The sequence below is a fragment of the Sciurus carolinensis genome, chromosome 4 (genome assembly GCF_902686445.1).
Source record: "Sciurus carolinensis chromosome 4, mSciCar1.2, whole genome shotgun sequence".
NCBI lineage: Eukaryota > Metazoa > Chordata > Mammalia > Rodentia > Sciuridae > Sciurus > Sciurus carolinensis.
Window position 1 is genome coordinate 2,949,830 of NC_062216.1, and position 25,692 is coordinate 2,975,521.

Consider the following 25,692-nt stretch of genomic DNA (forward strand, 5'->3'; position numbering starts at 1 on the left):
ATCATTTTCATGTATGAAATGGTGATTCGGAGTCTCACCGAGCACATCACGTAGTGAACCATCAGGAAGAAAAAGCAGTTACAATCAAAGTTTCTTCTACCTGGGCATTTAGAATTGCACCCTTAAACTTGCAACTCTACTTCTGGATACTATATCTGTTGTAGGTGACTCAGTGGGAACACTGGCAGAGGTCATTCACTGAATCAGGAGCCAACATTCAGTAGGCTTTCCAGTCAATCTCAGGGACCATTCTTGTAGGTTTTTGGAATTAAAAGCTCTTCGCAATGCTGTTGTGAAAATGACAAATGCTTGCTTTCTGATATCATCAAGTATTTTTCAAAATAATCCCATGCATATGTAGCTAAGAAAACCCTTTAGACTTTTTTTTTGTAAACTGTCATATAATACAAAACAGGTTGAGTTCTGTGTTCTTGGAGTAATGGAATAAACCAAACGGGTTTTAATAAAACTATTTAAGACAGAGTAGGTGCAGAAAAAAAGGGAGGACAAAGAAAATTATACTTCATTGTTTTAAACCTCATTTTTATGATAGTAAGTTTCCTTTCCAGACAATCTGGTTAAAGAAAATTAAATGAGATAATCTAGGGGATAATACGGTATAGAACATTCCAGTGAGGACCAGACGAAACTCCCTGTGTTAAGTGAAATGACCAAGACGAGCTGTCAAGGGCTATTTCACCAGTGGTGGTGCGGTAGCAACTGGTATGGGATTCATGGTGGGTGTGGCCGGCACGGAGTGGGTCCTTCAGGGTCACTTAGCTAAAGGGCGGCTCAGTACCCAGAGAGGTGACCTCATACTCAGGCAAAGTGAGGGGAAAGCTGGGCCCCATCAGGAGCAAGACGATGGTCCAGGGTAAGTACTTCCATTTTCCACCATTCCCAGGAGCACATGGATCTTTCAGACACGATGGGCTGTGTTCAGGACGGTACGGCTGAAGATGAACTTGAGGATCTTTCTGCCTCTGACTTCAGCTGTGGAAAGGCCTCTTCCATCTGCTGGGGAGCCCACTAGCCGGGCAAAGGGGCAGATCCCTGCACACATATTCCAGAGTGCTGACAGTACCAAAGATCTGTCATTTCTGATTTTTATATATGTTGAACTATTAAACACTTTTGCAAGAAAATTACATGAAAGCCTTGTACTTTCTCCCTAAAAACCTACACAAAAATATTACTTATGGGTTCTCCCTGCCCCCAACCATTCTATGGGTTCCTGAATTTAGGGTTTGAAAAACTGATTTATGAGCTGCTTTAAATAAAATATGTATAGTTATTTTATTATTATTATTACTTTTATTTTTATTTTTCACAAAGCTGGGGATTGAATCCAGGGCCTCACATACAACAGACTAGTACCAATAGGTAGTGTCAAGGCCAGCCAAAATATTTTATTTTAGTGTTTTGCTTCTAAGTTGATTTTTCTTTGTTAAAGTTAGCAGGAGACATTTATGTTCTTAGTACTGATATTCTATTTACCCACTGTGTTATGTTAAAGATGCAGTGTGAGGGGATGCAGATGTTTAGACCACTCATTTTACATATGACTGGGTATCAGAGTTTCCTTCTAAAAGGGAGTCTGAGTGTATCCAGGCCAGGTGACACAACCACCCTGGAACAACCCACTGGGGGTCTGCATGCTTCCCGTCTGTCTCAGGACCTGCCACAGCCATCGGCACAGGCGAGACCTTTCCGAGTACCTTGCGAAACACTTGGCTTCGCTCAGCCTTGGCTGGTGCTCTCCTGATTCCAAGCCGAGAGGATTCCCTGTTGTCAATTTCATTGTTTGCTTTGGCCTCATGTTTGTCTTCAGGAGTTGGTTCTAAGTGTTTGTTTTCCCATTATCATCGCTTGGCGTGGTTTTCACATAGATTGGTGAATCTGATGGAGAGCCAATTCTGACAGGAAAGTCATCCGAAGAAAAGGACTTCGAGAACGGTGTTTCCATCAACACTCGGAAGGAACAGCAGCGGGAGTCCGAGAGCAGGACCCCAGCCTCTCTGACGCTGCATGCAGACTTTGTGCTATTTCGTTCATACCAAATTTTAAATTAAATAAAGAATATAAAAATCTACTTAGATCTATGCAAAGGTTCATAATTCAGTCTTAGAGCTAGTTTCAGAAAAACAGAAACAAAAGAAACCATGGGGCGCACACAATCGATGGGACCTTGAGGGTGGCAGGGGCAGGGCTGGCCAGCGCCCAGGCCTAGGAGGGGCAGTAAGGGGTCCAATCCTCGGGTTTCTGTAAATGCCCTGGAAGTTCCCACACGCCCATCCCTGCTCATTTACACAAGGTGCACCATAGTCGTGGCCAAAGGGCTTCAGAGGGGTGCACGCAGAGAGAAAGATGGCTCATTCAGAAAAGGGACATCATTTCGTACTCACGACAGGTGAGCTACCTACCGACTCGGGGAAAGCTGCGGAGGGAACTTCCAGGCAGAGGACTGTGAAGCAGCCCGTCTGAACAGGCTGCAACTGCGTGACCTTCTAGAGAAGGAACACAGATAAGCAGGGCAGTGATTGGCAGGGTGGGGAAGGGCTAGGTGAACAGGTGGAGGGCAGAGGGCTTCAGGGCCGTTACAAGTCAGTGCAAACCCACAGCGTGTCTAGCACTGACCGCAGTCCCTCTGCTCTGGCCAGCAATGGCACATTGGGTGATTCCTTGCCGTGACACATGACCCACCGTGGTGGGATATTGATATGGAGAGGCTGTGCTTGTGTGGGCAGAAGGGGCTGGGATCTCTCTATGTTCTGCTCAGTTCATCTGCTGTCCTAAAAGTACTCAACTAAAAAAGGAAAAAGAAAAACCTAAATCAATGGTGTTTTTTCCTGAAGGATATGAGCCTTCAACATCAGAGAGTGAATTACTGTGGACATGTAACATCCGTAGCTTCTCCCACGGACTAAGGTCAAGCCAACAGTGTTGGTCTATGATTGTGTTTGGTAAGCCCCGAAGCTGGAAACCTCTCCTTCTGTGACTTGGACATCCCCAGCAGCTCTCTAGAACAATGTTGTGTCTCTTCTGCTCCTGACTTCCAGGGCTGTGCCTTACTATTCCTGCCACCCAACGTAGGAGGAGGAGGGAGAAAGCGACTCCACTGAATTGTAGGAAATCCTTTATCTAAAGTGTTGGTGCATTCAGAACCGCCCTCTTTTCTGGCTGTTTCTGTCTGGCTTCCCTTCACTTCTATAGTCCATAGGAACTACTGGACGTGGCACCCAGGTTGGCTGATGGGTCCCCCCTTCTGTATTCCTGCCTGCATGGACCATGCGCCCATCGACTCCTATTTCAAAGCACCAGGAAACGAGACATAGAGCTCCCAAGCCTCAGCTTTGCTCACCACAAGGTAAACAAAACAAGGGCAGCCTGCTATAATTCCAGGGTTGTGATAGTCCTAATAAATGGCACATCAGGTGTGTCATAAATCATCTCCCTCCCCAGCTCTCTTGGCAGCCTATTATAATGCCCAGTGATTGCAACAGCTAATAGCAGTCATAATAAATGATGGTAAGAGCTATTTTCTACAAAGATTTCCAGCTAAGGGGAGGTGTGTCACAATGCTGCAAGCCTCACACTTGCAGGTGCCAAATAAGACAGCCTAGGGCCCTGAGGCTGGTCTTCTCTAGTGGGTGACTTTGTCAGGAGTCTCAGAAGAAGTAAGCCTAGTAGCCAAGCACTTACGTAGACCACCGACCCACAGGAACGCGCACAGCATTTGAGGCTCCACATGCAGTTCCCAGAATACCCAGTTAGGACATCACACTTTCCAGGCGGCAGATGGAGGGTTAGGGACATGCCAAATATCACAAGAGGAAATGGAGGAAGATCATTTAGTACTAGAGAAAAAATAGTCTTTAAGAGTCAGAGAAACAAAATGGGAGGAAGACGGGTGCAGAAGATAGGATCAGACACGGGGACCGAGTGGGCAGAACCGTTCTGTTCAATCTTGTTGACAGTCAGGGAAAGCAACTTGTAATGAGGGGACACAATGGCCATCAGATCAGCCATATTATAAAGTGTGCATGTGTGTGAGTTCACAGAACTGACAGAAACAGCCCTTCCTAGACTCCCAGTGTGACGGACAGGGGAGTGTTTGAGCATTTAAGTCAGCAATTAATGGTAACTTGCAGATTTCGGGTCATAGCAAATACTTGTTCCAACTGTTCAATTTCTGGAACACACTCTGTTTTGGCTTGGTTCTGGAATGTCCCCCAGAAGCTTATGTGTTCAAGACTTGGTCCCAATGCAATAAGTCCACAGGAGGGATTTGGAGAAGTGATTGGATCATGACTTCATGAATGGATTAATCCACTTGATAGAATGAAGCATTGGGGGAAGATGAAAGCTACAGGCAGGTGGGGCAAGATTGGAGGAAGCAGGACACTGGGAAAAGCCCTTACCCCATATGAGGGTGTGTCCCTTGTCCCTGGCTATTTCTGCACTCTCTCTCTATTTCCTGGCTGCCATTAGCTGAAGAGCTTCCCTCTACTGTACCCTTCTGCCACCATGTTCTGCCTCACCCCAGGTGAACCACAGATTGAACCTCTGAAACTATGAGCCAAAATAAACCTTTGCTCCTTTGAGTGGTTTGTGACAGGATTTTGATCACAGCAGTGAAAAGTTGACTACCACGCCGCCTCCAGACAAGTTCACACATGAAGAGGGGTCTGCAGACTGTATGCATGGAATCATGTTTTGGTAGTGGAAGGAAACTGGAAACAACCTAAATCTACATTAGTTGATCATATGAGGTTACAGCTCTGGGATACTTTGATGGAATTGTGTTTTTATAAGAAGAGGAAGAAACAGCTTGCTCTCTGCTATGTGAAGACACAGGAAGTTGCCTTCTGCAAAGCAGGATGAGAGGGCTCTTACCATAACCCATGCTATTTACACCGGATCTCAGACTTCCAGCCTGCAGTTCCATAAGAAATGCCTCTCTGCTTTTTAATCCACCCAACCCATGGTATTTGGGTATAGTGTCTGATCTGACTAATAAAATATTGCATAGTATAAGTTTTTATTTTAAAAATGCTGCATGTATTTCCTGTACATATATTTAAACAGAAAGATCTGGAAGGGTTCATAAAATAAAGTTCTTGATAAAGATGACCTGTGGGGAATAGAGAGAATTTGGATGGGGTAAAGAAAGATTTTCCTCTTTATACTACATATTTTGTGTTACTTCAGTTTTAATTATCATACATTTGATTAAGTAAAGGCAGATCTTCCATTGTACTAAATCATGCTGAACTTAAACCTGCCCAGCTGTTAATCCATACAGTTTGTTCCTCTTTCTTTAGGTTTCATCCATTGACACTTTATAAAATGGTAGAAGAAGAATATGGGGATCAATGATTTCCAGATTGACTTATTTAGTACCCTTTAATCAAAAGGAGAATATGAAGCTTTCAAACAAACCTGTGGTTATATTTAGGGATTTGATGCCAAAAATGTGCATAGTTAAGTGCTTTTCATAAGCAGGCAAAGTGTCCTTGAATTTTGAAACTTTTTATGGGCTTCATTGATGTGCTAGCTTAATAGTCCTGTGATCCAGGAGAGTCTCATTTCTGCCCCAGGGGTTGGGTGTTGATGGATCTTTAATTGCAAGACTCACACCTTCACCACATTGGGGGTGGGTGGTGTCCAGTGCTATGTTTGGTGCTAGTTATGCTCCTTGTACTCAGTAAATAGTAATTATAACCTTGACAGATTGGTTAACAGAAATGAAGCAAACATCTAAAGTGTAATAAAACTTTTTTCAAAAAAGAAAACAATAATATGCATAAATACCCAGTTTTTTAAAAAAGTGGAAAATTCAAAAAGAAACTAAGCTCTTTCTTTGCATTTCTGATAGTTTCCTTTGCTGGGAGAAAACTTTTTAGTTTGAATTTATCCCAGTTATTGATTCTTGCTTTTATTTCTTGTGCTATGGAAGTCCTATTGAGGAAATCTGGTCCTAAGCTGACATGTTGATGATCTGGACCTACAAGAAAGAGCCTACAGAGTGGGAGAAAATCTTTTCCAATCATACTTCAGATAGAGCACTAATCTCCAGAATCTATAAAGAACTCAAAAATCTCTACACCAAGAATGCAAATAACCCAATCGACAAATGGGCTAAGGAAATGAACAGACACTTCACCAAAGAAGATCTACAAGCAATCAACAAACATATGAAAAAATGTTCAACATCTCTAATAATAAGAGAAATGCAAATCAAAACTACCCTAAGATTCCATCTCACCCCAATTAGAATGGTGATTATCAAGAACACAAGCAACAACAAGTGTTGGCGAGGATGTGGGGAGAAAGGTACACTCATACATTGCTGGTGGGGCTGCAAATTAGTGCAGCCACTCTGGAATGCAGTGTGGAGATTCCTCAGAAAACTTGGAATGGAACCACCATTTGACCCAGCTATCCCACTCCTCGGCCTATACCCAAAGGACTTAAAATCAGCATACTACAGAGATACAGCAACATCAATGTTCATAGCTGCTCAGTTCACAATAGCCAGATTGTGGAACCAACCTAGATGTCCTTCAATTGATGAATGGATAAAGAAAATATGATATATATATACAATGGAATATTACTCAGCCATAAAGAATGATAAAATTATGGCATTTGCAGGCAAATGGATGAAATTGGAGAATATCATGCTAAGTGAGATAAGCCAATCTCAAAAAACCGAAGGACAAATGATCCCTCTGATAAGTGGATGATGACACATAATGGGGGATGGGAGGGGTTAGTGTAAGGGTTGGAGTTAGGGTTAGGGAGGGGGGCAAGAATGGAGGAAGTAAGGACTGTATAGAGGGAAAAAAGGGGTGGGAGGGATGGGAGGGGTGGGGGGAAGGGAAAAAATAACAGAATGGATCAAACAACATTACCCTATGTAAATGTATGATTACACAAATGGTACGCCTTTACTCCATGTACAAACAGAGAAACAACATGTATTATCCCATTTGTTTACAATTAAAAAAAAAAGAAACTAAGCAAGGAGTACTTTCATCATACACACTTCAGTCAAGAAGTCAATGGAAGTGAGTACAGGAGTATTTGAATGAAATATAACAGTACTATAGTATATAGTACATCAGTCATTTCCATATTCTAATTTAGTTCCCATGTTTAGGTAGAATTTTTTTTTTTTAAAATCTTGATTTCTCTGGAATGCTCTTTTTGCCCAGGGCATTTAAGCATTAAGATCACCCCGGAATGCAAGCTCATCAAGCACACAGCTGAGTGCTCTATCAAATGACTAGTAAACTAGAATTTAATTTGATAATGCCTACACACTATATTGAACTATTAAAATACTTTAATCATTGAAAACAATTTAAAATATAAGATCATTTATTTCATTGTGGGTCTAAGTGTTCCTTTCAAAATATGTTCATAAAAGTAGATGTGCATAAATAATGATACAGACGCAATATTTTTGAATGCAGGATATCAGGGATTTCTGTTTTATGTAATATTGCAAGTACACGCCTTTTCTGGAATTCAGACTTGGTCAAATTCCTGCCAACTCTCAGACCTTGTCTGATAGACCTCCGTCGCTTCAGTGCAGTAAGAATGTGTGTTGGTTTGACGTATTACACTGCTTGAGATCTGGTTATTTATAGATCGGCTGGTTGTAAGACAGCTCTGATGATAGAAGATTATGGCATTTTTAACACAAGAAGGAGAGAGAGGAAGCACTTTACACCAAGTACCTGCAATTTGCCAGCCTGTTCACCTAAGTTATATGAAACCCTAAAAACTCCCATTTGAAGAAGGAAGTTTCAAGGCAGTCATGGAGAAACCGAGGTACAGTCAGTTCAGTGCACGCGCTGAAAGAGCCAGGAAGCACCCGCCAGGTGCTTCAGGACTGCTGTTTCAGCAGTCCTGCTCTGTCCAAACGTTCTGAAGGCAGAGCCAAGGGTCATTTAAACACAAAGGCCAGGCCTCAAGGAAGAAAGATGTGGAAACACAGCAGAATCTTCACTGGGCGGCAAACAGCATCCTAGACTCTGAATGAAGACGTGGCAAGGGATCGCGCCAGGAAAGAGCCGTAAGGGAAATCTGAGCCACCTACCCGCCACGCCAGGAGCTTTCCAGTTCACCCCTGGTGGAAAAGCCCTGCTCCCCTCTCCCGGGGCTGTTCTGGGACAAAGGAGCTCACCTCCTGGCTGCTCCTTTGAGAGCCTTCAGGGCACCGCTTGGGCCCCTCCCGGGGGAGCGCCTCCCACACGGGGGACCTGCCCTGGACCCTCTCATCAGTACGACTGTCCTGTCCTTGTGCAGCGTTGTCCTTTGTAATCGTGGCTCACCTGGAATGGATGGCTCCCCGAAGTGAGCCTTGTCTTTGCTGCTGGAGGTGCTTCTGGTGGCTCTGCCTCTTTGTCCCTGACTCTCTTTCCCTTCACACTCCTCTGCTCGAGCTCCCAGCTTCCCCCAGGTCATCTTCTGAGAGAGCCTCTGCGCAGCTGCAGGTGCTGTGCCGCAGCCACACGCAGTGGTCGCCAGCACTTGGCCTGAGACTAGTTGGGATCGCTAAGGAGTATGCAGAGGGGAGCCAGTGTCGGCCCTTCATGGGTTCTGACACGGAGGAGATCCCAGGCAAGCGACCAGGGGCTGTGAGATCAGAGGACTCACAGGAAGGGCCTCAAGTTCCGTGGTGTGGAGAAGCAGAGCCTGGCAGGTAGATGGTGCAGAGAGAGTGGGAGGCAGCCCACACTGCTGTGTGTGCCAGGCCCTGCCATCTTGCTGGTGCCCTGCCACTTCCCTCCAGACAGGTTCTGAGCACATCCATGGATACTCTTTCCTGTCCCTCCTCCAGCTGTCCTGACACTTCAGCCCTGGAACTTTGGAAACAAAATTTATGGCCATGTCGTTTTTACTTGGGGTCTTCATTAAACTTCATTTTAATGTGGATTTATTTCTTCTTTAAACTGTAGAAAAATAAATTGATCATTTTGATCTATGATCAAAACCCTAACGATCAGCTGTGCACATGAGAAGAGGTACAACTGAATAGTTAGTTTCTGCATAAATGAAATTTAAGAGGATAAAGGAGATAGATTTTCATTCACAGTATCTCTTTTCTAAAAAAAGGAATCAGAACTAACACTGCAGCTGTTAAAAAGGACACACTTTTAGCCAGAAAAGTTACACTTTCAGCCAGAATCCCTTTTCTATTGAGTAAGTAGAGAAGAAAGTCCTCACAGGTTCTTCAGATGCAGGTAGAGACCCAGAGCTTGGCTCGGGTACTCTGAGCAGCACCCACCGCGCCCGCTGCCTGCCCTTCATGCAGCCGTAGCAGGTCCCGGATTTCACGCAAAGGACAGTGATGTCCTTTGCTGGCATGTAAGGATGCTGGGTTATGGAGATTTCATCCAAAGGCAATGTTTATTCTCTGAAGGTAAAATCAGATTGGGCAAGACACTAGGGAGAATATAAATGACCTTTTTATGTATTTCTTGTAAAATAAATCTGGTCTTTGTGTTTATTTCCAGGACAGTGTGTGAAAATGATGCTTATCCCCAGAAACTATTATTATTTAAAGGAGCAAAAGGCTATTGATTCATTTTCACTTTAGCAGGAACATGGGTAATATAATACATTTTACTATGTATTCCTCCTTTCCTGGACATAATTTTAAAATGCAAAAGTGACAATAAATAAGGCCTTTTGTGCAGTAGCATACATTATCCATAGTTCGTCATTCTTTCCAGCAAAGTTTTGGCATTCATCCTGAGTTAAATAAATATTCCACTTTTCCAAGTCAAGACGATCCTGATGAGCATTCCTACCAAACTTGGACTGTCCACTTCATCTGTTGTCATTTTAAAATAAAAATGGTAACTGAGATAATGTTGATGTTCTGTGTGATTAATTCAGAAAGACACTATGTGTGTCTAAGAATAGAGAAGTAATTTGTGTAAATACTAATGACAGATAAATGAGTAGAATAAAGAAAATATATGTTCTAATTAAATTTTAGAAAGTTTACACCCTGTTCACAAAAATGCAGAATATGAAGAATATCTAACAATATAAGGAAGAAAAGATTTTGACAGCAGTCATTTGCTTAAAAATCGAGAATAAATACCGGATAAGGGTGACGAGGACTCTGAAACTCGGTGGGTAACACTTGCCCACTGTCCTGGAACGCTCCTGCCAAGAGTTCTGCACTATGATTTCACCAGCTGAGACTGTTCGGCACCAGATCAGCAGGAGCAGAGGGACAGCCTGCTTTACGGTCACTGCTCAGCGTCCCTTCCCCCCTCACCTGGTGTGAGGGATTCAGTGGGAAACCCCCAGGAGAGGCGAGATGAGCAATGGAAGCCTTCCTTATGCCAGCAGTTGTGCAGGGATGCAAACACAACTGCACAACCTCTGGGGAATAGAAGCCTCTAGAATAAATATGCAGAAGATGATGACATCATTCTATAGTAGTGCATGATACGGTTTGTACTGGTAAGAGCTGGGAGATATTTTTGGTGATCTAGGAAGAAGGAATACCAATATTTTGATATTTGCTCACTAGACCAGACAATATTAATATTCCTTACTCATCATTATTATTTTTTAAACAGTAGCTGTTCACAGACTAAGGAAGAACTGGTTAGTAGTAGTCATCAATATATAGTCAATAATTAACTTTATACAACATACCCATAACTAGAGATTAGCAAGTTCTTTTTTAATATAAAAATGAATAGAGTTACTTTAGATTAGGTAGAGGGGAGTGAAGGTAGGGGAAGGGGTACCGGGGAGGAAGGACAGTAGAGTGCAACAGGCATTATTACCTCATGTACATGTATGACTGCATGACTGATGTGATCCTGCAATATGTACATTCATAATCAGAGAGATTACACTCCACTTATGTATGATCTATCAAATTGTATAAATGCATTCTACTGTCATGTACAACTGATTAGAACAAATAAAAAAATTTTTAAAAAAGAAGTGCTGGAAAAGATGTAGAGAAAAGGAAACATTTGCATACTGTTTGTGGCAATGTAAATTAATGTGGTCGTTATAGAAAACAGTATGGAAGTTCCTCTAGAAATTAACAATATAACTACCATATGAGCCAAAAAAAGAAAAAGAAAAAGAAAATCAGTCAAAGAAACTGAAATTACTTGGGGTATTCTGGAATGAGGACTTTAAAATATATTTGTCTTCCTTACAATTATCTTTTTTACTGTTTCTGAATCAAATATGGTGGGAGTAAGAGTCAATTCATCATGATTCAATGCATATTTTAAAAATCTTGGTCAAAAATAGAGCACAATTTCAAATGTCCCTTTGGGAACAGAGGAAACATTGAATTGACTCAGCAAATGCACAATAAGAACTCTTCAAAGAATCCTCAGAAAAATTTTAAATTTTTATTTTCTTAGAGAAGATATAAATGTAAAACCAAAAAAAAAAGCTGTGTGAATGCAAAAACTGGTCCAAATTTAGAGATGAACTACTGAGCAGGCCTTGGGAAACTGCACTTTGAGAACATTCAGACATAAGGGACTTTTTTTTGACTTCCAGGTTTTATCAGTATTTTGATCTTCAGTGATAAGCACATGTTCATCAGGGGAGGAAAGAAAGCAACTACCTATAAACTAACGGATAGTCACTTGAAGTAAATAACATAAAATTGGTTGTGAGCAGGCATTCCTTTACAAAGTAGCCTCTGCATGGTATCAAAGCACATATGCAGAGGCACTCATGAAGGTCCACTAAATCTCCAGTAAACCTGGTCTTGAATGACACTGAGCAAAAAAGGGAAAATACCCCTAATTTCAGCAGATGCCAATTTCAGGGGTATATGAGGTCAACATATATGTCCCTAAGAATCCCAAGATGGCTCTTTCACCTCTTTAACTCCCCTCTCATGGGTGAGCAGTGAGTTTTCAGAGACTACACAGTAAGTTATGTAGCCATCAGTCCAATACCCACTGAAATATGTGCATGTGAATTTTTTGAGGTTTATCATCATTAGTTCGTAGTGCTAAGTCTTTAAGAATGTAAGGAGGTTCTGAAACCCGAGTTTGAGGAATGCTACCAGGGGTTATTAACTTTGTAGTAGAGAGGCATGACAAAGGAACAGTTACAGCCATACATTACCCCAATCTGGGGATTAAAGCATGGATCCATGCCAGCATTAAGCCAAAAATGACTCATACTGTACACCTGCACCAATCCTCCACGGTTTACGAGTTCATCTCATCATTTTGATTAGTTGACCTTTGGAACTCTGACTTTCAATGCTAGTATCCTTAGGTATCCACTTATTTTGAGAGATTTTGAAAAGGTGGAACAGAAAATAGTTGACCCCTGGCAGATGTTGTGACAGGTTATAGGATCCTCTCCTCAGAAGCATTAGCCCAGTCTCGTCTGGACAGAGGCATCTTGGATTAGTTCTCAGGGCTAGCTGTGAGAGAAGCATGCGGAGTCTAACTCCAGTGGAAACAGACACCCTAATGACACCAGGACTGACCTTTCCAGCTAACTGTGACATGTCAAAAAGAGAATGTTAGGCTTCTTCTGTTCAATAGAGCCAGGAAGAATAGGGAAGAGATCGAAAGTCATTCACTGCAGGTAAGGATGAAATGAAACACACGGTTGACACAGGGACTAGAGCGAAGGTGGCCTTCAGGGAAGAGATGTCTCTCCTGCACTGGCAGGGCACAGCTCTCAGATGCTGCTGGCACTAGTTTTTTTTTCAGGGACTCCAAGACCAAGGCATTGGAATCAAATAGAATACAAGAAATAAAATTGAATAAGGGGATAAACGTTAACAAATCATGTTATTAGAAAGATGCCTCATTTTAAGTTCATCTTGAGGAAAAAGTAACTCATAGATCTGCAAGATTGTTGATCACACTGACAAAGATACTGTCTTGCATGATTTTGTATTTTGTATAAAATTATCCTTTTCTAAATATCTCAAGGATTCTCTGAGTCTTATACTTAATTCCTTTTCCATTTACATTGCATCAAATCTTATTTAATGTTATTTTTCCTTTTGGGTGTCTTCTGTTGTTAGTTTTTAAAAAACTCTGAACAATGGGTGTTCTCTCTGAGTCTGCTAGTAAACCACATGACAGCAAACAGGATTTATAACACAGGCTCCCTGGCTGACCATCACGCAGGGGGCTGCAACAAAGAACCCTGGGGGTTGGGATGCTGGTCTCTGGTCTGCTTCACAGCGTCTCGTGCTGGGACACAAGTCTTCCCCTTGCATTCTATTAAAACTGAAACCACAGGGACAGTTACCCCAACGTGCTCCCTTGCACTGTGCAAAAATATACAAAATTCAAGGAGAGAGCACTTGAGGAAATCAATGGCTATTACATTTAAGAATGAACTCCTCTGGATCAGATCCCAGATTCTCAGAAATTAAATTAGTAAAACCTCTAAGGTTGACTTTGTAAAGGATTCTTCGTGTTTTTCCAAACCCAAATTATAATGGACTCCCTATTCATTCATTTTGAGTGTCCACTAAATTTGAGGGAAAGAAATAAACCACCTGCTTCTCTTGAATACGCTCTAAATATTGTCTTTCATCCTAGAACTGGATCTTTATTCCTGAGACAATTCTATAGAGAAGTCACTAAGTTGTGAATTAATAGTCATTTAGTAGAAAGAACTGACTCCTATTCAACAAGCTTCCTTTGTTGATAATGGCAACACAGATTTCCGACAGTGATGCCAGGCTTCATGGCACTGGGTGTGCAAAAGACACGTGGGTGGTGTGAGGTGTGCAAAAGGCACATGGGGGGTGTGGTCCAGACTGGGAAACACACTGAGTCAGGCAAACAAGGCCGCAGAGGGTTCGCCAGCCACAGACATATCTGCTAGCATAGGGGCGGCTGTGTTCTGAGTCCCGCCTACACTGCTTGCTAGCTCCAAGACGTGACCGAGCTCCTTAAACCCTCCCCGTTCCAACACGCTCATGGAAAAGTGGAAGTGGCTGGCCAGGCTTTGAAGATGAACTCAGTCAATATGTGTACACTGGCGCATAAGCAGCTCCATTCATCTTAGCTGTTTTTGTATGTATTGTCTGAGTTTATTATGAATGTCACAAACATTGTTGACAAGATAGCAGTGTGTCCTAGTGTTGTGTGTGCACCTTTTAAGTGAACGTCACTGGACTGAGCGTTAGGAGGAGGAAACGAGTGGGACACGGTGGTGGCACTGGAGGAGATGGTGGTCTCCATGTGCACACTGGCTGAGTGAGCAATCTGCATTCAGGCTGTGGGATCCAAAATGTGGGATCCATCCAGTCTGAGGATTCACAGTGGCTCCCAGAGCTGCATATTAAGTATGAGTGGACATTGCACAAGGCCCCACAGGGTGACAAGCAGGGGAAGGGCACCACACAGGGCCCCACGGGGTGAAGAGTAGGGAAGGGCACCACACAGGGCCCACAGAGTGAAGAGCAGGGGAGGGCACTGCACAGGTCCCACGGAGTGAAGAGCAGGGGAGGGCACTGCACAGGGTCCCACAGAGTGAAGAGCAGGGGAAGGGCACCACACAGGGTCCCATGGGGTGAAGAGCAGGGGAGGGCACCTCACAGGGTCCACGGAGTGAAGTGCAGGGGAAGGGCACCGCACAGGGTCCCACGGAGTGACAGGCAGGGGAAGGGCACCACACAGGGCCCCACAGAGTGACCAGCAGGGGAGGGCACCCCACAGGGTCCCATGGAGTGACAGGCAGGGGAAGGGCACCACACAGGGCCCCACAGAGTGACCAGCAGGGGAGGGCACTGCACAGGGCCCCACGGGGTGACGGACAGGGGAGGGCACCGCACAGGGTCCCACGGGGTGATGGGCATTGGAGGGCACTGCACAGGGTCCCACGGAGTGACAGGCAGGGAAGGGCACTGTGCAGGCCCCAGCGTAGAGACGCAAGCCAAGGGGTGCGCTCGGCAGCATCAGGGGTTCCGCAGGAAGATCCAGGCTGCACGCAGGGAGATGAGAAGGGACAGCTCGGCAGGACAGCTTCAGGGGACTTCCTGGGGGAACTTCCCAGAGGGAACCCTGAGCTGAGCAACCAAGTGGTCAGATCTGAGTTGTAGAAGTTGCTGGACTCAGGCCATGCTTGAGGGGCTGGTTTTCCCTGGATGGACGCCTGGTCCCTGCGGGGGAGGACAGGAGTGCTGATGTCCGAGAAGAAGGTGGAGACTCAGCTGGGGGGGTGGGGGCTGGCGGGAGCACGGGTCCTTCTCCACCTCAGGTAACCGCAGGGCAGAACACAGGTTAGACTGAGAGGAACAGGATGGGGTTCAGGGAGAGGCTCAAGGGCAGAGGGGCCTCGGGAGAGTCCCGTCCGTCTGCTCTTCGGACTGCATGAGAGAGCGTGTGGCCGGGAAGAGTAAAGGAGCGTGGGCCCCAGGAGGGCGCAGCTGAAATGATGCGTTGATAGTGACAGTGAACGCCATGGCTGCGGGGGTTCCTTCCCCTCTGCTCACCCTGACAGGGACCGCGAGCACCGGAAGCGGATTGCAGAACTGACCTGGGGTTGAACTTCCCTGATAGGGAAGGGAAAGGACGGTGATGCTCCGGCAGCTCAGGTGGGGAAAGACCTGTGGAGGTTCTTCAGGTCGGAAGGCAGCACCAGAAGGAGCAGGGGAGGGACCAGGAAGCAATGGGTGAAGGACGAGAGGGTGTGCGGAGCCCAGGGTTCTGCTGGTTGATGCTCCTGGTGGAACGACTGGAGGTAAGAACAGCAGGCGTGGCTGGAGGGGAGGCTGACCACAGCAAGTGAGGGTCTCAGGACTCCAGCCTGCAGGGGGTCTTAGCTGACTCTCTGTTTTTGTTTTTTTTTTTTTTTCGTTTTGCTTTCTTGGGTTTGAGACTTAAAAATCCTGTCTGTCAAAAGACGAGCTGGATTAGTGATAGAACCAATGAAAACAATTCATCCTTAAAAACATGCCCAGGTAAGTCAAGTCGTGGGTGATTCTCATGCACACCTCTTTACACGAAGAGTGAGAAGAGACTAAGATTATGTTAAAAGCATTTCTTTGGCATGATATTTTATCAATGTTTTTAACATGTCACCTCATGAAATTTTAGGAAATGTTAAAGAATATCATAACAAACATAAGGACTCATAAAATGATGGACTAGGACAGGACCAATTGGTAGCACCCTCCTTGCATTTAATGTTTGAAGAAACGAGGCTAAAAAATTAAAGTTTTTTTCCCACAACGTGCACCTGGGATATCTTCAAGATATGTTCAACCAGGGAAATCAGTTTCACTGAAAGATGCAATGGAGATTTTTCCTTCCTTCTTCTTTCCTTTCCCTCTTTCCCTGAATCTCTACCTCTCTCCTTCCCAACCCTTCCTCTGCTCTTCAATATAAGTGGCACCTCTAAGAACATGGGACTTGGAAGTCTTCAGAGAAAGCAGGAGGTCTTGCGGTTAAGGAACCCATGTGGCTGGACCATCTACAAGGGACTCTGGAAAGACCCCTCCAATCTCCTGACTCAACCTCCTTTTCTCATTTCTTAGACTTTTTAGTTTCTTTCTTTCATAAAATTTGGAAAAAATAAAACATCTACCTTTTTAAAAACATCCTGCAGAGTGCTATTGTGACTATCGTTTGTGTACTCATTTAAGGAGTATTTATGGAAGGTCTCAGGAGCTAGACAGAGCCTCATATCTAGACAAGACACAGTGGTGAGCAATGGCTTCCTTGACAAGCTCATGGTTAGTGGCAAGAGCAACTGTGAACTGGTGCAAAAGAACACAGACTTTAAGGACCAGGAGGTGAAGACGTGTTCTTGAACACTGAGAGCAATGTGACGTGGGGACTATTTGAGCAAGATCTCTGAGCTGAGACGCATGTGGGGATTAAGATAACAGGCCAAGGGCTGGGGATGTAACTCAGTTGGTAGAGTGCTCGCCTCGCATGTGCAAGGCCCTGGGCTCAATCCCCAGCACTGCATTCACACACACACACACACACACACACGCACTCACACACGCACACACACAGAAAAGACAGCAGGCCAAGGGGCGGGTGGAGCAGCCCAAGCTCTGGCAACTGGAACCGAATGGCCAGAGTCATACTGAGTGGCCTGTGGTTGGGAGGGACAGCGTGACAGGGTAAAGATAGGCAGGACCTCCAAGACCACGTGCAGGCTTTGGATCTTGGGTCTGGGAATCATGAACAGCCATGGAATGAGTTCCACAGAAGAGAATCATTTTGCATTTTGTAATCAGCTGTTGGCGGGGTGGACAAAGGGCAGCTGGAGGACAGGGTGTGACTGTGCAGGAGTCAGGATGAGAGGGCAGAACCCACGGGAGACACTGCAGACTGGCAATGGAGAGGAGGCTGCCCTGCAAAGGAGGAAAGGGGTGGGGTATGAGACAGCCTGTCCACAACTCCCCAAGATTTCAGTCTGCACCTGGAAGGACAGATGCGGCTGTCAAGGGAAAAGCAATACTAACGGTGGACCTGGTGGCAGGGCAGGCGAGAGTCTTGATGCCCTGCATGGTGGAGTCTGGGACCAGGCAGGTGGTGCACCAACCCCTGGGCACGTGGTTCCAGGGCTGTGCTGAGGGAGGAAGGCAGCAGGCCATCTGGCTTGGAAGAGGAGCCCTGTCCAGACTGTATAAAATGACACAAAACAACCAAACCCACAAAAAGCCAAGGATCTGCCTCTGAGGCATTCCAGGGCGCAACAGGTAAACAGAAAACCAGCTTGAGGTGAGTCAGAGCAGTCAGAAGGAATGAACTGGAACCACTTAGGAACTTGAAACATTACCTATCTATTTATCCATCTACCTATATGTAAATATATGTGTACAAAATAAAGGGGAGAGAGAAATCACAGGTCAAGACCACCAAGTGTTGCCAGTCAGTCAAGTAGCGTGAACATCGAGATGTCACTGTCCCCCATGGGTCCTGCACTTTGGCCACTGCAGTCTCCTCATCAGTCTCCAAACCCTGGGGCTCTTCCAAACACCCCTGGTAGCCCCGCCTGGCTGAAGCCAGCAAACTGTGTGTCCCCCACACACCCCATGGGCCAGAGCGGGGTCCACTGTCATTCACGCTTCACCTACTACAGTCCTGATCCAGAGCAGCCTTGTCTGGACATGCCTGTGGCTTCCCTGCAGGGACCTGGGATGGCAGGCGGGGAAGGGAAGTCGCATCCCCTTCCCTCCCATCCTGCATTATCTGCAGGGCAGAGCTTAATCCCTGTTTGCTGAGGGGAAATCAAGGGGTTGGGGCGGGAAGGCCAGGAGGAGGAGAGGGCTATCGGGAAGAAGTGCACCAGGGAAAGGAGGGGTGCTGGACAGCCCCAGAGGGACGCGGGGCCAGAGGGAGTGGCCTCCTCCCTCTCCCCGCCTCCCCTGTGCCCCGCCTGTCCTCCACCGCAGTCCAACAGTGTGACCCAGTGCGTCTCTCAGTTTCCAGAGTTGCGTCCTCCTCCTGATCTACTCAGCACACTGGGAAGACTCACATTTATAAAACACCAAGACAACACCGATCTCCAAAGTCCAGAGGTCTCCAGGGAGGAGCAAAACATGAATTCCAAAACGAAAACTAAGGGGAATCAAATTACCATTTTGCAGAGTAAGGCATTTGTTTATAAAGCTGTCCTCCAAGAATATTAGGGAAAAAAAAAAAAAAAAAAAGACTTGTCTAATGAATGGACCACAAAGATAGCCATGACTTTCAGAGGAGTTTTTGTCCATGATGTGTCCCAATGACCCTGTGAGCTACGGTATGCATCTTCATAGATGTAGGAACGAGGCAGTTAAGAGACCTGCACAGACTTAGTGTGTGACAATTCCAGGAAGAAGTAGAGTGGAAATTATCCCTCTACTGTGTTTACGTCTTATTTCACAAGTTTTCAAAAATTCCCCAAATCTCCAACTTCCTTCAGAAATTGCATAAAATGAATGTTATATAGCAGGCAATTCTAATTTTATGATCCTCCAATTAAAAACAGAAACAGCAATTTAGTTCATACTGTTGACAACACACGAATGAAAGCTACCGAGATCTCTATTTTGCAAATCCAAACTTAAAATTCAACGCAGCATTTATCATGATTAGGAACACCATTTAGGTATTGGCATGCCAACCCTACAAGGGGGAAAGACAACAAGGTAAGAACTTTTTGATGTGTGACATTTGTCATGCACCCCAAAATAACAGCATGGCGTTTATCCACATAGAAACCAGGGCAGTGCACTCTTCTCGACTTCTATGCAAAAATTTATAGTACAGAAAACAAAAATAACTCCAATCTGGAACATTCTCCTAGGATTAAAGCAAAGTTTGTTAGCAGAATGTTTGTAAGACAGGCTGGTGATGGATGACATCATGATGACTTAAGATAATTGCCAGACTAATGGTTATTTTTCTCATAACCAGTCGTGTCACAACAAGGCTTCATTTACTATGAGGCACTGTTGTCATTGCATCTTTGGTGTCAGGCAATGCTTTTGCTGGTAAAGAATCTGTCTTTAGTACCTTGAAATCCCCCTCCAGGAAGTGACCATGTTCATCTGCAGGTAAACATCAGAGGCTCCTGAGAGAACAATCTTCTTTGAGTCAATATTTCTGTCTACAACCATGACAGAACCAGCTTCCTTTTATCCCTCTGAGATTAATCTACTTTGTTATTTGCTACATTCACAAGCAGGTGAAAAAAGAGTTGTTCTACATGGATTCTAAATTTAGAAACATTTTCAGACAGTAAAATTACCATTTTTATTATAAGCATATTTTTTCAAATATCAATCTTAGTGGCATTGGCTCTTCAGTTAATTCTAAATGAAGGGGAGAAAACACTGGCCGAATCTGCTATGGCTCTTTTGCACTTAATTGGATGGCTTGGGTTAAGGCATTCCCAGTGGTCAGACCCACTGTGGTGTGAAATTACATCGAACATGCCAATCACTTTATTAATGCAAAAGTGGCTTAAGCAAAGCCTTCTATTTATTATACAATGTCTAAAATGGAAGAATGAGCCTTTTAAAATTGCTATGTTGCTTCTAATATCATTTTCTAATATGATTAGTAACTGATAAATCCTCAAAAAAGGAAGACAAAATGATTTTGAGGACATGTGTTGGTAATTTCATCATGGACAGAAAAACACAGGATGCTTAAGCAGTTTTAAAGTGGTTGAAAAGAGCTTTCAAATCAGGAGCTAATGTCAAATCCTGAATCCATCACAAGGCAAATGGAGGCAAGGAAGCTGCTGAGTTCTACAATATCCTCATCTATCAGTCGGGAAGACGTGGAGCCTAAGCGACCTTCCGAGGTAATCACTGCCTCAGGAGACTGCTCTGTCTAGGAAGAGAGACTATGATCGTACCCACTCTGTGTGGCCCTCCTCTTTGCCCTCCTGCAATCCAGGAAGGTTTTCCCTAGCAGTAGCTGCACGCTGTGGTACCAGTTCTCATTTCTAGTTCTTCAAATTTCCTTCCAGGGCTGCCACAAGTGACTGACCAAATGTTGTTCTGCGACAGCCCAGTTTAATCAAGCAGAAGCCAGACTGAGGTCTCATATGTCTTTGGTAAATTTGCTTCATCAGAAGAGGTTGATTTTACTCGTGGCTCATAGTTAAGGCTGGTTAAACTGATCAAAAATGTCACAGTCTGCTCAATTAAAATTTATAAAATTTTTTGTTCTCAACAGCCTTAACTTGAAACTCCTGATGAGGTGCTGAGGATACAGCCAGTCCCACAAAAAGATAGCTTGATGGGTTTTATTCTCCTTTCTCATTTTTTTCCTGACATTTTTTGATAACTATGTGCCTTTATAACTTCTTTTCTGTTTTGTCAATACAAGGCTCCAGTGAAAAGTAAGATTTCTCTAGTTCCAAGTGGTATATGAGTACCCTATATATATATATATACATATATATATATATATGTATATATATATATATAGTGTGAATATTTGTCCCTCCCGAACTCATGGTGAAATTTAATTGACATCATCACTGTATTAATCGGTAGAACTTTTAAGAGTGTATTACATCATCAGGGCTCCACCCTCCTGAGTGGGACGGTGGCAGGACAAATCCCTTGCTCCTCTGCTGCCTTCCCCCATGTAATGATGCAGCAAGAGGCCCTGGTTAGCTGCCTGCACGTTGATCTTGGACCATCAACCACCAGGACTAAGTGTGAGCTGGCAGGTGTCAGCTGCTCAGCTGCTCAGCTGCTCAGCTATGCTCTTCTTTATCTTCAGGTTTCCTCTCTATGGTTTCAATCATCAGAGGGTCAACCAATGTTGGAAGATACAGTCTTTTTCAATAGAGACCACATTTGCATAGCTTTTATGATAGCATATTATTACAGTTGTTCAATTTTATTATTAGTCATTGTTATAAATCTCTTACTCTGCCTAATTTATAAATTAAACTTCATCATAGGGATGTACGTATGGGAAAATCACAGATATAGGATGCAGTACATTCACGGTTGGGCATGAACCAGGAGTCCTGAAATGCACCCCCATTTCAAGGGAGAAAGACTGTTCTGATAGAGCAGCCAAGATGGACTAAGATGGTGAGACTATGGTTTCCTCTAAATTTATATCCACTCGTGGCTCCACTCTTAAGACATGAGCACATGACTCTTCCCCCCGGGGAGTCTGTCACTTGCTATTCTGAGCTGCTTTTTGTTGAGATGTCATAAATATCTCTGTGCCCAGAGGCTGTGGGCTTTAACATGGTGGAGGAGGGCTGAGGACCTCTTCTCTGACCTCCTTTAAGTGTCCTGGGGATGCTGTGGGACTAGGGGAAGGCGGATGGATTTGGCAGGTGGTCCAGAAGAGTAGCACCTCCAAACCACACATGGGCAGAGGTGCCCAGTCAGCCTGAGTGGGGGGCCACTGTGACACAGGGCAGTTTAAACAGGAACAAACCTCAAGCTTTCAGTCCAATCAGTGAGTAGTGTGAATCAGGAGGCCTTTGAAACCATTTCTAAGATCACATAGGAGAGTGACTTTGGATTTTGAAAACACAATCTCTAACTTCTCTTAGTAAGAATTCCCTTCTATGTCTACTTCTCCTGTTTGAAATATTTTTAAATGCTTTATAAATAGAAAACTTGAAGTAAGTTAGCAACTTATATCAGAACGTGATTACATGGTGCAGACTGGACAGTTCAGATATGGCAAAGTCATTAGGACCAGTCAGTCCCTGCTGAGAAGGGGAAGCATGGGCATCATGGTTGGTCCAAGGATGATGGGTCTCACAGAACCTCAGAGCTAGCCTACCAATGTTCTCTTGATGAGAACTTTTGGTTCTTAATTTTGGAGGAAGAAAATGTACAAGTTGTAAAGGACTTTGGGAGGAATTCCCCATAGAGCATACACTCAAGTCTCCATCTGGAAAGTCTAGGATGCTTCAGCCACCACGGCTAAAGGTTTGGCAGGTTGAAATGTAGGTAGCCAACCAGACTGCCTCAAGGCCCTGGCACCCTCAAACATCCGTGAGCCTGGTGCAGCAGAAGCTGCAGAACTGCTGCGGGGTCACTGTGAGTGGCAAGGGTAGCTCCGATATCTCCCATGCTCCCACACAGCCTTCAGAGGCGAGCTGCGTGCTCTGTGAGCTGTCCCACGTGAGCGCTACAACTGCAGGAGTCGAGGATCGCCATCACTTCATTGACCTTTTATACCAAGGTGCTGAAGTCTCAGGAAGCCAGGTCACTTGCCCAGTGATGTGAAGTTCAGAGGGTCAAAGCCTGGCCCACATCACTGCCCACTCTCAGAGGCCACCCTGTGACCCTGCCTTCTCCTCCAGGCTCCAATGCCATCAGATCAGGAGTTTCCTGGCTCTCCCTTCTCCTTCACGCCTATCTCTGTCTGCCTAGTTCCTATTACTTCCAGTGCTTAAAGCTCTCCCTCCTAAACCCATCTCTGCCCACAGTGACCCTAGCAAGTGTCCGTTTCTATTCTCTCCCCTAATATGGGTTCCTTAGTCTGCCCAAGCCAGGGTAGGCAACATGGCGGGCGCTGCGAGTGCTGGCTGTCTGCAGATGCTGCAGTTCTTCTGAGATACTGAGCAGCATCATGTCACCATTCAGTCAAAGGTCATGACCATCCCACATGTCAAGACCTGGGCAAGCTGCACATTGGTTGGGGAGTCAGGTTTTCAAAGCCAGGCATGCAGGCACTTGCCAGAAAGACTTCTCTGGTCCCGAGGGTATGACTGGTCTCTCCAATCAGGGCAGCACATGAGCTGTCCTGTGACCTCAGTGACTCCTGCAGCTCAGGCTCCAAAGCACACAGATAAGAACGCAAGGGCAATGGGCCCCGTCCTGTGAGAGAGAGGACCTTACCCCCGGAATGTCTCCCAGCACTCTTTTCTGTGTCCTTCGTGGTGACAAACTGAATAGCTGGAGCCCACCGGGCTTTTTTTTCTCCTGAAAATCACTCGGATAGTGTGTTTGGCTGAAGCTGGGTGTTCAACAGTGAGATGCGTGCAGTGCCCGCGTGCTCAGCTGGAGCTGCGCTATTGCGCCCTCGCCTGGCCCTTGAAGGACACCTGCTAGATTGGCTGCTGTGGAGCTGAGAAGAGCCAGGTCAGCATGCTCCCAGCCTGCTGGGTGCTTTGCCTTGTGCCCACACGGGGCACAGAAAAGAGGTCAATGGGCACCAGCCCCACCTCCAGGGCTGCACCCTCACGACCTCAGCACCTCCCAAGGTCCCTCCTCCCAACACCACCACTGTGGGGCTAGAATTCACGATATGAATGTTGGAGGATACAGAGTTCCGTCCGTTGTAGTCCCGCTGGGCCACATCACACAGACAGTACCCATTCCATTTCTGGACATGATTCATCCCTGCTGAGCTGCTGCCCCACACAAAAAGTTCTTCTTGGGGCTGGGGTGCAGCTCAGTGCTTAAATGCTAGCCTAGCACACAGGAGGTCCTGGACTCAGTTTCCAGAACCACAAATAAAGAAACCAGTAGGAAGAATTCTACTTGATAGGAACCTTTCATATTCTTAAAAGAAAACATAAAGATAAACTTTTACAAATATGTGGAGAATTTAAAAAATTCAATGCAATTTACATTCCTATACAGGTTTAGTTTGGTCTAATAAAAATAATATGTGATAGGAAATAACTTCAATAGCTCTGAACAAAAGCTGAATGGTATTTCTTAGAAGTGCAAAGAAAAACAAAGCTTCAAATATATTTGAAAAGGTTACTCTATATGGAATGTGGACTGTGAAGTCAGGGAGCTATTATTTTAATAGAAACAAAAATTATTTTCTAGCCCTGCCTGGGTCCAAATCAAATTCTAAATGAGATCCATGCTGAAAGGGAAGTGAGCGATTGGTCCTTGAGGATGTGGGTCATCTAAACCCTCTGCTCAGAGGGTTACTGACAAAATGTTTAGTGATGCTGACTGTCTACCAAAATAATTTCTATGCTGCAGAAAGCAAGAGCCCTTAGCCTCCAGCCAGGCTTTGCGGAATACCTGGTAGCTACTTAAGGGAAGGTCAGCTGAGAATTTGATATTGAAATGCCCATTTAATTGATTCACTCTCTTTAGAAATTAAAAGTGTAATGATTGTTTTTTAAGCTGACCAAGGTCCACTCTAATGATCCGTAATCTACCTCTTGGTGTTTTGTTAAGTTGCAAACAAGAGGAGATTCTGCAATGTGGTAAGCAAAGTTCAACCCCTTCAGAGAGAAGTCAGAAAGGCTAATGGAGTGGTTTAAAGTGCCCTCAGCACTGTATTTGAAGGGAATGTGTTGCTGAGGGTGAAGAAGCTCAGGTAGGTCAAGCTGATTTTTAAGGGAGCATGTTTTGAGAGCCCAAGGAAGGGGTTGTGGCCCCTGGGCTGGAGAATGGGCCAGGTGTGCCCAGAAGCATCTGTCTTCAGAGGCAGGGTTGGTCCTGGCAGAGGCCACCGCTGCTGTCCCTGTCCACTGTGTGTGACACCCCTGGACTCCCTCACCAGGCTCTGGAAGTCTCTGCGCCCCCGGGGCCCTGTTAGGAAGGGCAGCTCCAACATCTCACCTGACGACTTTTCTGCTCGGTCTCTGCAGCTCTCCCTGCCCAGCTGCCTTGGGAGGAAATGTTGATGCTCTTATCTCTGCACTGCAGACTTTGGACAACTTTAATGCTTTTTACTGGGGCTTAGAGACCCAGCTAGAAGAATTCTTCACAACAGAGAGATTGTCTAGAAGGCAGAATTTCTTTCTGTTCCTTTTAGTATAATGGAAAAAACATCATCCGGCTGAAGAATTTGTACCCAGGGTATAGTTAAAACAAGAAAACGAGGAAAACAAGTATTAGTAGCAGTCCCAATCTTTTTCTGTTTTCTTGATCATTAGTGTGAGTCTATGGAATGGCTAATGTTTTCTTTAGGAACACTGGGGTATGCCAAAGTAGATCCAGAACATGGATTAAGGAGGAGATTGAAAATCAACCTGCTTCACCTACAAAAAGTAACTCCAGCTTCATGTCTGCATGTGTGCAAACAGGCTGGGAGGAGAAAGGAATTTCTGAAATCATTTGAGCAAAATGACTTGTAAATAGTAAAAAAGTGTCCTGCTATGAGAAACACCTAGTAAGTGAAAACAAGATCACTTAACAACTTCCCTCTCTTGTGCTTTAATTATGCTCTGCTATTTGCAAATTTCCAGAAAAAGCTTTCATTTTCAAAATGCAGAAAT

The 25,692-nt window shown here is 44.8% G+C and overlaps 1 protein-coding gene across 1 annotated transcript in view; it reads right to left on the bottom strand.

Annotated features, from left to right (window-relative positions):
- The window catches only part of Csmd1 (CUB and Sushi multiple domains 1), a 1,673,782-nt gene that overhangs the window by 903,749 nt on the left and 744,341 nt on the right, over nt 1-25,692 (bottom strand). The gene's annotated exons all lie outside the window — the stretch shown is intronic.